Source organism: Meriones unguiculatus, assembly GCF_030254825.1.
Source record: "Meriones unguiculatus strain TT.TT164.6M chromosome 13 unlocalized genomic scaffold, Bangor_MerUng_6.1 Chr13_unordered_Scaffold_37, whole genome shotgun sequence".
NCBI lineage: Eukaryota > Metazoa > Chordata > Mammalia > Rodentia > Muridae > Meriones > Meriones unguiculatus.
In genome coordinates, this window is record NW_026843647.1 from 5,638,133 (window position 1) to 5,652,468 (window position 14,336).

Here is a 14,336-nt window from a genome sequence, read left to right on the forward strand (position 1 = left end):
TCAAGTTTCTAGAAGATATGTACATAACTAGAGGGAATGAATAGCTCGTGTAGAAACTTGAGCAAAGGGCTGTCAGTTCTTTCTATCTATTGTTTGTTTGATTAATTTTGGCAGAGTATTCTGTGCCCCTGAGTATTCTGGAACTCATTGCATAGACCAGGCTACCATCCAGCTCTATGAGATATACCTGCCTCTGCCTCCTGAGGGTTGTTGGAATTAAAGACATGATAAAATACACCCAGCTTGCCCATTGATTTTATACTTAGAAACTGTTCATACAATTTCTATGAGGTGGGCTAAGCACAGTTGCTCTGTTTACTTGTCTCCCCCTCTTTATATCTGTTAATTAGCATTCATCTTACAAGGCTACATGTTTTTTTAAATTTACTTTTATTAATTACAGTTTATTCACTTTGTATCCCCCTTGTAGCTCCCTCTCACTTCCCCTCCCAATTCCACCCTCCCTCTTCCCCTACCAGTACCCCTCCCCCAATCCACTGATAAAGGAGGTCCCTCTCCCCTTCCCTTTGATCCTAGTCTATAAGGATTCATCAGGATTGGCTACATTGTCTTCCTCTGTGGCCTGATAAAGCTAGGTGTGGGGAATACACCTGTAGGATAAGCACTCAGGAGGCAGAAGCAGGAGGATCATGTTTCCAAAACTTTTTAAGGAATTATTTATTATTTATACAACATTCTGCCTGCACATTAGATCTCAGTATAGATGGTTGTGAGCTACCATGTGGTTGCTGGAAATTGAACTCATGACCTTTGGAAGGATAGCAAGTAGTGCCCTTAAACTCTGAGCCACCTCTTCAGCCTCATCCAAGAACATTAAGGAGGAACTTAAGGTATTAATTTGTTTGTGGTCCTTTCTTTCTTCCGATTTGTTGGTTTATTTATTTATTTATTTATTTTACATTGTTCTGCTGCATGTACCACTGCAAGCCATACGAGGGCATGAGATCTCACTATAGATGGTTGTGAGCCACCATGTGGTTGCTGGGAATTGAACTCAGGACCAAGAGCAGCCAATGCTATTAACATCTGAGCAACCTCTCTAGGCCTGGTCCCACTCTTCTTCATGTTGCTTAAATTTTCTAAAACATAAATGAATGTGTTATGAACATCTGTAGAAAGAGGCATTGTTTTCCAAGGAAGAAAATGAAAAGATGATTAACAAATGTCTTAATGATTCTTTCCTATGGTCACACATAAGTTTGAATGAATACTGTCAAGTTCATCTCAAATGTCACCATATGGTGAATTAAATTTATCATTGTGTTTTCAGGATGATGTTTCTTACTCATGACCACTGGGAGGCTGTATGCTGCCTTAGCTGAGCTAACTGGATGGATGAGTAAATTGCACCTTTTCATGGGGAGGTGGGGAGGCCAGCCTTGAACTTGTGATCCTCCTGTGTCAGCCTTCTGAATGCTGGGGTTCAAAGCTTGGGCCGCTAAGGTGAGAATACTGAAACAGATGGTACATTTATCTGTTTGCAAGGATTATCACCTTTTAAGGTTTCCAAACTTGATATGGTTAATGTATCTCACACATTTAATAATTATTAAAATGTATCCCTCTGCCATATCATGCAACCCCTAACCAACTGTAATTCCAACTTCAGGGGATCCACTGTCCTCTTCTATCCTCCATGGAAACACACACACACACTCTCACACACATGAATATATGTGTTTTAAAAAGTAAGTGTGCAATCGGCATCACAACCAGAAAGCATATTTTGAAGAAATGCAGCTGAGAAGCACCGTGATAATGTTGCCTTGACTGGAAGAATATTTCCTCAAGTGATTCACGCCATTCTTCTTCAGTAGAAGGTGTTCATATGTTCCCTATACAAAACAAAAATAGAATGCTGTGTCTCCCTACAATTCCATGGGACTTCTGTAGTTTCTCCTGCCTTCTTTGACTTCTTTTGTTTTCAACACATTAAGAATTTCCTGTAATGGAGATTTAAAAATTGAAATAAATGAAGATTTAAATCTTTCTTCCAGCCGCCATTTTTTCTGTAAACTCTACTGTGTGCCTTCCTTGTGAAAGGAACCTGGGTAAGTGCCAGCAGGCATGGCTGTGATGTTTGGATTATAATTATCATCATCATCATCATCATCATCATCATCATCATCATTTTGTATTATTTGAGACAGGATTTCTCTGTGTAGCCCTGGCTGTCTTGGACTTGCTTTGTATGCCAGGCAGTCCTCAAACTCACATTAGATCTTCCAGCCTCTAACTCTCCAGTGCTGGGATTAAATGTTTGTACCACCATGCTTGGAAGGACTTTCTTATAGCCCAGTTGAGGTCATACTATGTGACTTACAACATGTCTAGACTTGTGAGTGTGAATTGCTGGGAGGGGGTGTAAGCTCTTGTTTATGGAGACAGGGTTTTTCTGTGTGGCCTTGCATGTTCTGGACTCAGTTTGTAAACCCAGATGACCCAGAACTCACACCTGCCTCTGCTTGTGCCACTGAGGGTCACAGGCGTGACACCACACCTGGCTTTTTTTATAGTTCTTAAAAATGATTATAATCTCTGTCTACCTTCATGATACCAGGCCTGTTTTGACTGGGAAAGTCGGAACTCACTAAAAGAAAGGGGACCAGGAACCCCAGGATTCCTTCTCCAGTGAGCAGGAACTGGTTGGGCTAAGCAGGAGAATTTAAATGGGACACATTTAAAGTGGTATTACATAAATTTAAGCTGGGGCTTTGTGTGCAATAAACTAGCTTTACTTACTAATGGAGTATTTACTTACTAATTGTGTATTTTTTCCTCTCCTAAGAAAAGTAAATCCCATCTATTTGTTTGTTTTTATTTGTATCAGTGTTTTGCCTGAGTGTGTAGATGTGCCTGTGTATCAGATGAATGCCTGGTGCCTGAAGAGGCCAGAAGAGGGAGCTGAATCCCCTGGAACTGGAGTTACAGATAGGGTGAACTATCAGGTGTGAAACAGATCTGGTCCTTTGCAAGAACAAGCACCTTTAACACCCAAGCCATTTCTGCAGGCCCTGAACTATGAAAGGTGTCAATGCTATTGTCCTCAGTGTTGTGGCATATTGGTAGAAATCCTCTCACGATATTGTCTAGAAGGCGGTCACTGAAATTTCTGGGTTCCTGTGATGCTCTACAGCTAGCGTGACCTTGCCCTTGATGCTATAGGGGTCAGTCTGGAAATTGGCCAAGACACTGCAGAACACCAGCATGCTTGGTGTGAGGAGCCTGGCTTCTCCAAATCAGTCACAAAAGCTCTATCCAAGAAAGTCATAGTGGACACTCTTCAGGGACAGGACCACTGGGTGTCCCAGGAAACTGTGGAAAATAGTAGTAGTGTCCTTGTTGAATATGATGATTGCTGAGGCCTGTAAACATAGATTCAGGTCACTCCAAATTCAATGTTCCAGTGTGGAGGCAGTTGCATGAAGGATTTATACTATCAGAACAACCAGAAATGCTTTTCAGTTAGACCTCAGCTATAGGCTTCCAATGCCATCAGGTAAAATTCTTAACTCAGGCCTGGTAGAAGCCTGTGTTACAGTTAGATTCTACAGTTATTCATCAGTCTTAGGACACTAGGTCCAACAAGGAGGCTTGCAAGGAATGGCTAATAGTGACTAAAGATGGCCCAAGATAAATTGTTATTAGGCTCTGGACATACCAACATCTCCACATCACTCTACCTCTGATGGGTCAGTCAGACGCTGTACACACAGTTCCCCTCTGGGAATTCTCATTCCCATGATGAGGTGGGCAGTCACATTCAGGGTGTGCAACTCTGTCAATGGTGGGAGAGACATTCCCACCAAACTCCACACACAAGTCCAATCCAAGAGAAGATGAAGAGTACAGACAGGCGACTGATACCAGCAACCACCTCAGTGTTCCTGCATTAAAGTAATACACACACACAGAGAGAGAGAGAGAGAGAGAGAGAGAGAGAGCAATATTCTTTCTTTCTATCTCCCTTTCTATGCCTCTTTCTCTCTCAAACAGACACACACCCTAAATGAATCATGAACAAAGCCTCAGAGTAACTTACTGGGCGATGCAGACAACTGTGCTGTGGTGGCCAATGAAGACTAAATAGCAGAGGAAGCAGCAGCAGGAGACAATAAAGAGATGGCTTAAAATTCTGGGATTGCCCTTGACAATGGGGCAAGGCTTAGTATTTCAGAAAATGACCTGAAACCACAGTAGTGATAATGGAGATGCACAGAGGTGTGCCAAAGCCATGACCAGAGGAACCAAAAATGAGGGGCAGATCATTTGTTGGGGGAAGTGGGTTCATCTCAATACATACACTTTCATATTTCATAAAGAAATTGTTCAGCTCCAGTTTTCCAGAAATGGGTAGTGTCATCACTAAAATGATCGACTTGTCTATTGTTATCAATAAAAGAGTGAATAATAAACCAGACATACCTGTGGGTGCACAGAGAGAGATACACATGTTCATTCATAGAGAAATACCATAGAAGCATGAACCCAGAAGCCATTATGCATATGTGTGTGTGTGTGTATGTGTATACACATAAAAGCCTTGACAACCCACAATATGTCCTTGAGTTTTTCTGTTGTCATCTGTTGCTGCTCATGGGACCCACAAGTTAGTCTGGTTTGTTGCCTCAACGACACTCCCTTGAAGAAAACTAAGTTTTTCATTTATTATTATTATTATTATTATTATTAAAAGACGTAGTGAGTGTTCTTTTTGGAGGAAGGAGACCTTTATTTATGATCCATGGTATAGTTCTTTTATTATTTTGAAGATTTCTTTATTATTTGTACAGTTTTCTGCCTGCATAAAAGAAGAGAACACCAGATTTTACTATAGGTGGTTGTGAGCTGCTGTTTGGGTACTGGGAATTGAATTCAGGACCTTTGGAGGAGCAGCCGGTGCTCCTAAGCTCTGACCCATCTCTCCAGGCCCCGTATTTATTATTTTTTATTGTTATTTATTTATTTTACATCTCTGTCATAGACCCTCACCTCCTCTCCTCTAGGTCCTACCCTCCCTGTTTCCCCTATAACCTCTCACCTGGCTCCTCAGAGAATGAGATCCCTCTCCCCCATACCCACCCACCCACACCAGCATATCATGGTCACATCTGGACTGAGCACATCCTCTTCCCCTGTGGCCTGTCGAGGTAGCCCAACAGGGTAAAATGATAGAAAAGCTAGCTTGTGGGTCAGGGTGTGTTCATATGTTTGTTGGTCCTGCTGTGTTTACAAGGCCTTGTTTACCTCCTGTCCTTTATCCCCTCTGGCGCTTACACTCAGCACAAAGAATTCCTTGAGCCCTGTGGGGAGGGATTTGCTTGAGATATCTCACTTAGAGTGGAATGGTCCAAGGCCTCTCACTGTCTGCGTATCGACTGGACATGGCTCTCTGGATTTGTTACCATCTGCTGTAGGAGGAAGTTTCTGATTATGGATGAGCAAGGCACTGATCTGTGAGTATGGCTGTGCTCCTTTAGCACAACTGTAGCATTTAGATTTCTCTTTAAATCCCTGGCCTGTGAAGACTCAGGCTCCTGGCCACTCAAGCAGTGTTGGATCAGGTTCCTTCTTATGGTGTGGGCGTCCTGAAACCCAAGCAGATATTAGTTGGTCACTTCCATGACATTTGTGCCACAAGCCCACCAGCAAAAATTTAGGCAGGTTACCATTGGAGAGTGAAGGGTGTATGGCTGGGTTGGTGTGTACTTTTCTCTTCCGGTGGCACGCAGCAATGTTCCAGTATCATGAACAGTAGTCCATAGGGGGTAAGGTTCTAGGTAGGCGCCTGCTGGGATTCTCTGTGTCTAATGACTTGCAGAGGTGTTGTCCTCAGCAACATACTATTACTATCAGGTTGAGGAGAGCATGAGAGGATGGACACAGGTTGGGTGGCCTCAGGCCCTGCTTTGATCTAGCACAGAGTCCTCCCGCGTCTTGACCCCACAGGACTCTGGGAGGAGGCCAGCTCTCAAGACACTCCTTTGTGTGTTCTTATTAAATTGAAATATATACATAGTATTAAATCAAGCACATCATTTCTATAAATCTAGTTAGTAAGTGACACATGCATGCCACCAGAGGGCACAGGATCCCTTGAGAGATGGGTCGAGCGCCATCGTGTGGTCACTGGGGATTGAACCCGGCACCCTGGGATATGCATTCTGTGTCACAGAGCCCTGGCAGTTTGGATGACAGGCGTGAGCCACTGAGTCCAGCTTTTCCTTTTTCTTTTGATCGATCCATCCGTCCGTCCATCCATCCATCCATCCATCCATCCATCCATCCATCCATCCATCTCTTCTACAGCATTCTGCCTGTTCACCAAGAAGAGGGCAGCAGATCTTAATATAGATAGTCTTGAGCCACAACGGGTTGCTGGGAATTGAACTCAGGACCTTTAGAAGAGCAGCCAGTGCTATTAACCTCTGAGACATCTCTCCAGCCTCCAGCTTTTTAAAAAAATCTTTTAAAAATCATTTATTTTCTGTGTGAGCGCGTTTCTTCTTTCCTAGAACAGCCCTGCTTTGACTGGGAGAATCGAAATGACTAAGAAAAGTGGGTAGGTACCCCAGGATTCCTTCTCCAAGGACCAGGGACCGGCTAGACTGTGTCTAATCAGGAGAATTCTAACTGCACATTTTCACTGCACACAAGCAGCTTCTAGCAGCCCAGCACGTTTACTTCTGATACTGGGGGCGTGGTGATGACGTCACGAATCGGCACCAAAGACTTGTGATACTGAAGATGGCGAGGAGCGCAGGGCAGGGACATTTACAGATCCCCGGGAACCAGAGAAAATGCTGTGTGCGCTGTGGCGACGGGAAAGGGCTTTGGGGAATACTTCTGGGTCCTGGCAAAGCAAGGATACAGAGGGTGGCGTGGGAGCAGTGCGCACAGCATTCTGCAAATTGTATTTCCGCGTCTGCGACTCGGTAAACCAGAAGACAGGAATTGACCTGCATATGTGACTACAAACAATCCCAGAAGGCCTTGCCCCGAGGCCCGCCATGTTTGTAGTTCTCACAGAGGCTTGCAGCCTGCACAATGCACTCTGAGATTGTTTGTTGTTCTCTGGCTAAGGAGTGCTCTGCTATAGGAATTCTGCAGGTCCACCGTTCACCTCCATGTCTGGGACATTTCATCAGTAGTTCAGTGCTCTGTCATAAGGATGTTCACTGTCGTACAAGATAAAACAGATAATTTTTCTCTAAGTGACACCTATAATACAACGTGAGTGGCTAGATGTGGGGCTGAAATGCAGAAGACAGATTCAGGACCTGGAAGGCTACTAAGACAGGGGCGATTGGACCAGGACTGTGGAGAATGTTAAGTGGAACGCGAGGACCCACAAGCATACATGCCATGTTTTCAATGTCGTATGTAATGTTGAAAAAGCAGGCACATGAGGAAAACTTTAAGGTTATAATATTCCAAGAACCTGACAGTCGGTGGGAATTCAAAGTTCAAGAGGTAGCAGGGCACCTCTTCGTTTTCCTAGTTCTGGAATCATTCTGTATCCTGTTATTTTCAGGTATTTCAGACTGAACAGAAAGCATCTTTTTGGGCTAGAAATGGACTGTAGTTTTCACGTCAGATAGGTAATAGCATATAATTTTTGGGGATTCTCTTAGAAATCCCTTACCTAAAACTCAAAAGTTGACTTCTCATGCCTGGTGTTGGAGTTCTTGTTAGATGGAAGGACCATTGTCATCACAGGGACAACGTTTCATTTAAACTAAATTTTCGTTTTATACAACTTATATGGATTATACATATCTTAGGTAGATAGTTACTAGTATGATTCCATGTTACTTTTTCAGGCATCCTTACTGTTATTTTTACCTTCCTCCCTTTTGTATTTCTCTCACTCTCACCTCCTGATTATTATAACCCCCTCATGTTTTCCCCCTTTCCTCTTTCAAATCACTTAAAATCTTCTACTTTTTGCTGCTCCCACAACTCCATTCTCATCTGGGAAATGCTCTTTTTGTCATTCCTTGTTATTTCAATTACTGCCAGATATGGTCTCACATCTGAGTACATAAATACTCAGATTAAAGCTAGGAACCTTAGAGGAGAGAATATGTGAAGTTTGTCTGTCTGTGTTCGTATTACCTCATATAACATGATTTTTTTTCTAGTTCCATCTCTTTACCTGCAAAATTTTTATACTACTCAATAGCAATTCATTTTAAAATCATGAGCTAAAGAGGTAATATTTAGTTCGTTTTTCAGGCTATAATATAATTATATCATTTTGTGCCTTCTCTTTTCTTCTCTCCAAACTTTCCCAGATACCTCTCCCGTTTCTCTCTTAAGTTCATGTTTGTTTGTTTTTTCGTTAATTGGTATTATACTCTTAACATTAGTTGCTCAGTTTAATAATGTGGCTTCCATGGATGTTTTCAGGGCTGATTGTTTGGTGTTGGATAACTGATTGTACGCTCTTTCCTGGGAAGAATATTTATCCCACTCACAGCCTTTATCAGTTCCCTGTAGATTTTTGCATATGATTGAGGCCAGTGGTTTCTTTCTGGAGCACATTCACATGTCTTATATTTTTCAACTTTCAGTCCATGTTTATGCAGGTATATTGGTAAGTGTTTTTTTTTTTTTTTCTTTATTTGTTATATTGGTAAGTCTTATGGCTGTGGCTTCTGGTATTATTAGGAGACACACTACCAGAACCTACTCTGATTTTCTTTTTATAAACTTTTTTCATCAGCTGTGCTGCATGATCTCTGAGGCTTAGATCTGGAAATTGTTTTGTAGATATGTGTGAGTGTTCTCCAGGATTCTGCCTTATGATTGGTTGTGCTTTTCAGTTATGATTGTTGGTGTAAAGAAAAGCTTCTTTCATCAGTCATGAACTGATGAAACTTTATCTGTGAACTTTACTTATTTGTGTGCATTATTAAAAATATTTAGGTTATGATGTTTATATTCATGAATGGACTTACATGTATTGTAGGGATTTATGTAGATAATTCAGAGAATGGTTGCTTAAAACTCTTTCACAAATATTTACTATTATCGCACTGACTTCCTTCTTTTATATATTTATCCATCTTCATATTTAGAGTCCCTCCCCCACATTATCCCAGTCAGATCAATTATACCCTGCCATTGTATGTTTTCCTGTTTCTACAGTTACTCCGTGGTGAATACTCACATCTGAATATTTGGAGCTAGATGCCCCAGAGTATAGAATGGGAGATATTTGTCTTCTGAATACGGGTTACCTTAATTATAATTTTTCTCTTACATATATTTATGTGTGATATTTTTCTTATCGATTTATCGTGTTAAAGATATTTATGGGTTTCCATTTCTTACCTATTGTGGATAGAATAATAATGAACATGACTGAGCAAGTATTTCTAAGTGAGATATCTAGTCATTTTTACATATGTAAAGGAAAAGAGAACAGTTTCATTCAGTAGATTTATTTATATCTTTTACACAATTCTCTATACTGATATCTGGAATGATTCAACCTGTTTAAAAGTCCGTCCCCTTTGCAGAGATTGACTTTTTTTGCCTGTTATAAAGAGACTCTCAAATACCACCCAATGCCTTGTTATACCCCCAAAATAACAAAGAGAAGAAGTATTTAGTTCTTGTACTACTTATCTCAGTTACTGTCATGTAATTACATTTGGAATATTTATATTGTCTATGAATTGAATTCATAAGTAACATGAATAATATACTAAAATTTTAGCAGCAGCTTCTCTTCTGAAATAAAATGTCTGTGATTGTGAGACAAAGTGAGGGGCTCTTATTTTTGTTTAAATATACATTTCAGAAAATTTTCTGAAAAGTAGGTAAGTAATTTATTTTTAGTATACTAATAGGTTTTATTAGATAAACCAATACATCAAAATGATCAGTTTTTGTATGGTATTTTTTTGTTTTTCAAACATCTCAAAGAGTTTTTATCAGGCCTTAAGAGAATAATGTAGCACTTTGGAAAAAAGATGCACCCCAGCAGCCCTGCACTGGAGGCCAGAATGGAGAAGACTTCCACAGCCACCATGGCTTTGCCCTTGGTGCTCTGGTAGACAGGGATGAAGGTGACCCAGACACTGCAGAACATCAGCATGCTGAATGTCAGAAACTTGGCCTCATTGAATGTGTCAGGCAGATTCCTCACCAGGAAAGCCACAGTGAAGCTCCGTAAGGCCAGGGTACCTAAGTAAGCCAGCACACAGTAGAAAACTGTAACTGAGCCCTTGCTGCATAAAATGATGATATGAGCATGTTCAGAGTGTTCATCTGTGTCAATATAGGGAGGTGAGGTTCCCAGCCAGACTCCACAGAGAATAAGTTGAATCAGGACACAGATGGGGATGACAGCATTATAGATGCCTGAGACAAACAACCTTCTCATTGTTCTCTCTGGTTTCATGACTAAAGGCCAGAATTACAGTTATAGTTTTTGCCAAAACAGTGGAAATAGCCAAGGTGAACACAACTGCAAAGGTTATTTGTTGTAGTATGCAGGAGATTGTGTTTGGGTGGCCAATGAAGAGAAAGGAACAGAGGAAGCAGAGGAGGATGGAGATAAACAGGATGTAGCTGAGAGTCTGGTTATTGGCCTTAACAATGGCTGATCCTCAGTGTTTGAGAAAGATCCCCAAAACTGCGGTTGTGCTGACACATAATCACAGAGCTGTGCAAGCCAGAGCCATACCCAGAGGATCTTCAAAGGACAGGAAGGTCACTGCCTTGGGCAGGCACTGGTTTCTCTCAGGGTTTGGGTACGCTTGACTTAGGCAAGGGATGCACTTGTGCTCATCTGTGTGGACAAAGTGATTCAACATTTCTGCTTTTACAGTCGTTTGGTCATTGCACATTTAATTCATGATAATGCTTTCCAATGATGTGTGTATCCCAGCATAATCTGCATCCTGACACTGCCAAGAACATGAACTCTTTATTATTCCCAATTCCACTGTTCATCTTGTTTAATTAACAATAAGCTTTCTGTTCAACAGTTTATCACTGTTTCTTAAGGGCAGTGAAATATATCTTACTCACTTTGAAATAAAGTAAAACTGTCAAGTAATCCTTCAAATGCTTTTTAAAATTACTTTGAATTTCTAGGTATGTATACATTGTATTTTAATGACATCAGTGTATAAAAATACACTTCCTTTCTATCATCATGAGTTTTTCTCATTTTTCTTGTTACTCACATTTTCAGTGGATATTTGTTACCCCTCTTCTATGTAATTTTTCTGTAGTACTATGTCTATAAGTTAGATAGATCCCATCTCCATGGCCTATGGAATAATTCTGATTTGGCAGTTAAATATCCAATACTTGCATCAACAAACTCCAGCTTTAAGCTCAGACCAACCATTACCTATCTCAGCTGTGGAAGTTTCAAATAAATTTTTACAGTCTTTGACATCCTTTGACCCAGTATAGGACTCTTTGTCTTTCATTATTAATTCTAGGATAATACTGGGAATTGTTCTAATTTTCACTCTTGTTCTTCCAGTCATTTTCTGAAGACTAAAAAATGACCTACATGTCATACAATAGTACCATAAATCTTTAAAATATTAAATCAGAAAGGGGATTGTCACAGCCATTTTTAGTGAAATTGGTGAGAGTCATTAAGCCAGCACAGCTGCTTGATGCAATTCAAGCAAAACTGAGAAGATTGTTAAAAAATCATTGTTCTTTTGTCTCTAACTTTTGGATTCTTTTTTTCTCTGTATTGTATTACTGGGTATTTTCTGCACTATGATTCAATTTCTCTCTACAGAAAAAATATTTCTGAGTCTTTTTTTTAATTAGGCATATTTTTTTAAATTACAGCTCATTTACTTTGTATCTCAACAGTAGCCTCCTTGCTCATTGCTTGTCTATCTCACCCTCCCACCCTTATGTCCACCCATGCCACTCTCTAACTCCTCTGATAGGGAGTTCCTCTTCCCCTATTATCTGACTCTAGCCTATCAGGTGTCATCAGGACTGGCTACATTTTAAGGGAAATAGGGACTGTCTCTTTGATCACCTCCCCCCTGATGTGGGAGTAGCCTTATCAGGCCACCAAGGAAAACAGTGCATCCAGTCCTGATGAGACTGGATACGTTATGTTTAGATGAAGGGGGAGGTCCTCTCCTATCAGTGGACTTGGAGAGGGGTATGGGAGGATATGAGGAAGGGTGGGTGGGATTGGGAGAGAATTATGGAGGGGGCTACAGCTGGGATACAAAATGAATAAACTTTAATTAATATAAAAAGTACAACAATGTACAAGAGATGGATAAGTTTTAGATTTGCCTTAGCAACCATGATTCAAACATGAATTCAACAATAATACAACAATCTAGATAGACCTAAACTGCCTTATGAGGAAATTCAAAAAGTCACAAAAGAGAAAGGAAGGATGAAAGATCAAAAAAAGGAGAATCCAAGATTGTGGAGAACAGTGTTCACCATATCTGAAGAGCAGAGGATCAGAGACTCTGAGACTAGTGAGTGAATAGGTGGCTATGTCTACTGCATCAAGTTTGATGCTTCCTGTTCTGAAAAAGACATTCAGAATTGGGATCTATGTGATCCAGGTCCCCACTGAACATCTCACTGGTCCAGGAGTAGCAAACTGTGGGCCACCTGCCCTTCCACATATTCCAGTGAGTTTGGATCCCCAGATTCATGGCCTCTCAGCTGTCGCAGCCAGACTCCAGATCCCTCCCATTACCCTGAGGGCAGCATCATGATTCCTAGGACAGCATCCCAGCTACCAAGCCACAGTTCTGTTGGTCACCCTGTGGACACCAGGTGAATAATAGAATCTTATGATTCCTTGATACAAGATGGCAGAGCTCAGAGAAATCTGAGTACTGGGAGTAAAGTTTTGGGCAGCCCTGTAAGTTGCAGTCCAACTTTCTTCTGAGGAATCCCACAGATGCCACTTGGGCATGGAGCCTTTTAAGTCACTTACACCCAAAAGGCTTATGACCAACACCAGCACCCCAAAATTCAGGGTTCTAGTATATCCATGACCTCTGACTTTTGGTTCACCAGCCTCAGCATATTTGTTTGCCCACACACTGCCCTCTGCCCTGCCTTTCAAGACACTGGCATCTTAATTGTCAGCATCCATTCTTGAGTTACTGAATGTAGTGTTCTTCCTGAACACTACATTCCAAAGACAGGTGGATCCAGTCTTTGGTGTGGGTTTCAAGAACAAACAGCTAAGGCTACAGAAAACCAGATGGCTAAAGGCCAGCCTAAAAACAGAGTCAACAAAAACCAGGACATCATGGCTCCACCAGAAACACACACCTCAAACAATGGATATTCTAATGCAGCTGAAAAACAGAAAAAAAGACTTTAAATCAATGTGTATGCAGTTATTAGAAGCATATTAAGAGGAAAAGAACAAACCTCTCAAAAAATACAGGGAAATACAAAGCAAACAAAGAGAGACCATCTTAGACTAGAAACCACAATCAAAAGGTGAAGGAAATGATTAAAATTGTTCAAGTCTAGAATACAGAATTAGAAAATCAACAAAGAAAACACAGAGAAAAACCAAGAGATGTCATACTTAAGAGAAGAGATCAAGGACCGCAGAGATAAGCATCACCAACAGAATATAAGAGATGGAGGAGAGAATCTCAGGCATTGAAGATACAATTGAAGAAACTGATTCAAATCTCAAAGAAAACATTAAAAGGAAAAGTTCAATGACTCCATGAAATGATGAAATGTAAGCATAATAAGGAATAGATTACATGATTCCAGGCTCCAAGATGCAGAATATATCTTTAATAAAACCATAAAATAAAATTTTTTCCCAACCTTAAGAAAGAGATAATTTTAAACATACAAAAGGATTACAGTACACCAAATAGACTAAACCAGAAAAGAAAAATCCTCTTGCCACATAATAATCAAAACAATAAATCTACACAACAAAGAAAAAATATTAAAAACAGTAAGGAAAAATGATCAAGTAACATATGAAGGCAGACCTATCAGAATCACACAAGACTTTCCAACAAAGACTATGAAAGCAAGGAGAGCCTCAGAGGATGTCATTCAGACAATAAGAGACCACATATGCCAACCCAGATTTCTGTACCCAACAAAATTTACAATCAACAGAGATGGAGGAAACAAGATATTCCATAACAAAGCTAAATTTGAACAATGTTAATGCACCATTCTGGACCTATGGAAACTTATAGAAGGAAAACCACAACCCAATGAGAACTACACCCATGAAACACAGGATATAGATAACTCAAGAACAAAATAATCAAAAGGAAAAAAGCACACAAACA